This window comes from Glycine soja, chromosome 8 (genome assembly GCF_004193775.1).
Source record: "Glycine soja cultivar W05 chromosome 8, ASM419377v2, whole genome shotgun sequence".
Lineage (NCBI taxonomy): Eukaryota > Viridiplantae > Streptophyta > Magnoliopsida > Fabales > Fabaceae > Glycine > Glycine soja.
The window spans coordinates 46,533,669-46,536,563 of record NC_041009.1 but is presented as its reverse complement, the minus strand read 5'-3'; positions in this window follow the sequence as shown (position 1 = coordinate 46,536,563).

The following is a 2,895-nucleotide window of genomic DNA, read 5'->3' as shown; positions in this document are numbered from 1 at the left end:
TAAGTTATTTATCTAAGTGTTTTTTTTTCTTATTTTTTTGTCTTTTTCAATCTAGATAAACTAACTACGTACAATTAGTTTTAAATTATGTCACCTATTTTAAATATTTCATAGATTAATTTTTTGTAAAAAAAATACTATTTGACTTCTTTAAAATAAATTAATTTAAAATAAACTAACAAGATATGTAAAATAAAATTTTCTTTTTTATAAATTAATATAAAAAACAAATAATTGTGTTAAAAAAACTGGTTCAAGAGAACCGATTTCATAATTGTGTTAAAAAAAACAAAGAAATGTTTAAAAATCGGTTGCTATAATATTTTTTTGATGTATTATTTGAATAAATAAATAACTGACCAAAGTCAGTTGAGTCATTTTAAAACCTAAGTCTGTTAATTTATTTTGAACTCTGATATTTATTAGTTTGTTTGAAAAATAAGTTGTCTCAATCTATTTATTTATAAATTCTGACATAAAAAATAAGCGGTGAAACTATTACACTATTACACAAGAAATGAGATTCCATTATAATTTGGATGACAAGGATAAAAAGTGAGGCATGGTAGGAATCCACATTTACGATTCATTATCAGTCTTATTTTCAAAAGGAAACAACAATTAAGGCGCAGACTACCTTGCACAGATCTGCGGTGTACCACCGCCATACACGACTTTATCGGCACCAATTCCTCTTCTCAGACTATGCATGCACCAAACTTTGTTGTTCACATCAGATCTGGAACCCTCGTTTTACCCTTGTTGTCGATTAATGAGCACCACCACGCGCAGGGGTTGTGTTGTTGTCGTACGTCATTGTCGATTAACATTCTTTTAGTTGTTCAGAAATCAAAGCACCGACGGCTTCCGATGACTGTAGGGAAATGACGGCTTCCACCATAAAAGTCATCTTCGCCTATAGACTTTTTCAAAACTTAAAAGAAAGTTTCGTTCAAGATGTTTTGTTAGTTCTATTTGTCTCTGATCTTGTCTTCAAATCTTTGTATAGGATTCAAGTGAGTTATGTTGGTTGTGAGATAATTACTACTTTTTTCTTTTTTTACAGGAGGGAGAAAAGGTAAGTGTCTTTTCTTTCCCAAAAAGGTTTTGACACTCTCTGAAACGTGTTATGCTACTATGCTTACACCAACTTCAATCTTCTCCTTGTACTAGACCTTGATTTGAAGTTTGTTTTTGATCCAGGGTTATACTTACACTTTGAAAATCCTTGCTTTTCATTAAATGCTTGAAATTAAATTCAAACAATAGAGCTTATTCGAAAAATACAAGGAATATCATAGTAAGGTTATACGAGAAAAAGTATAAGTAGTTAACCTTAACATTCAAACTTTATAGAATAATTAAAGAGCTCAAGCGAGTGCTCGGTTTGGAGGAAGAAAAACTATTGAAAATATAAATATTTAAGTGTCAGTTTTCTTAAGAAGTGTTGGACGAAAACAACGTGTTGAAAGTGGAATATTTTATGAAAAGCTTTAGACAGACACATCTTTTTCATATAGGGCTTTGGACGCTTAGCATTTTATAAAATCCACTTTAGGGCATTAGATGCTAGCTATTTAAAACAAGTTTTTCGCGTCTAAGGTAAGAATGATTATACCTGTAACGCTGTTGGATGCGTGTTTTTCCTACATAGTTCAATAAACCTTATTAGTTCATCAAAGTTTTATGTCTTTTGTTATGATCAAAACTATGAGATTTGTAGGGGTTAGACATTATCCAAGTTTTTCATTCCAACACTACACTCAGTGACTTGGGCATAGAAGTGTTTGTGTAGGTGTAATTGCAGGCTTCACTTCTTACTAAAGGTCCTTGCCTTTTGTTGGAATTTTCTCCACCACATGACATATCCACCATGTCTAACGGCCCCAAAATCCCTTTGAACATACATTCCCGACAATCATTGACTTGGGCATGGGCGTGTTTGTGCAAATCTTTGTAGGTTTCACTTCTCACCAAAGGTCTCAATCGTTTGCTAGAATTTTCTTTGTATGTCTTTATTAGTGCTCAGTGATAGACTTTTTAGAGAGTCGTCTCTAACTCTAATTTGCTTTGGACCCCTTTTAAAATTGCTTTATTAACAAGTTGATGCCAAATTCTAGCACAAACCACTGACTTTGGGGCAACTGTTTGGTACTCCTATTGGACTTTCCACGTGACCTGTGACCTATATTAACTATCCAACCGGTTCACCTACAAAATACTATTTTGGCTAGTGATAGAGACATGAGAAGTGGAACTTACAAACACTTGTAAGACATTGTCTTGTAACAATACTTGACACTTGAAATAATTAGGAAATTATTGAGTCATGGACGGCATGAAAAACACAAAGGGAGTCCAAAAAATATTATTGATATATACTAAAGGAATTTCTAATAAGTAATTAAGTATGTACTAAAATAAATACATTGTTATTACAAACTTATTTTTTTTCCTCAACTAAAATCACGCACTAGCTTCTACACAACTACTAAATATGCTTGTGCAACAAGCTGAGGGTCAATTATGCGATTTCAGCATTAATTTGAAAGAAAAGGGAATGAGGACAGAATGGTCATTGTGGAGATTGGGGAGGGCAAGACAAGGAGTTAGGGGAATTATTAATAGTATGAGTTGGTTGGTAGCAAACTAAGGGCACCGACGAAATGCTGATTGGATGGGTGGCCTGGCATATAAAAGCCTTCCTTCGGATAATGTCCCGCCAACAACGTCAACCCTTTGTTAAACCTTAATTAACCTTAATCTTTCTAATCAGCGACTTATTCCTTTGTTTCGATCATAATAAGGTCACTAAATTGTTTACCTTACCCTAATAAAATAACGCAATATGACCCATGGGTTGTACTTTTTTTTTAGGAAATAAATAAACTCTTA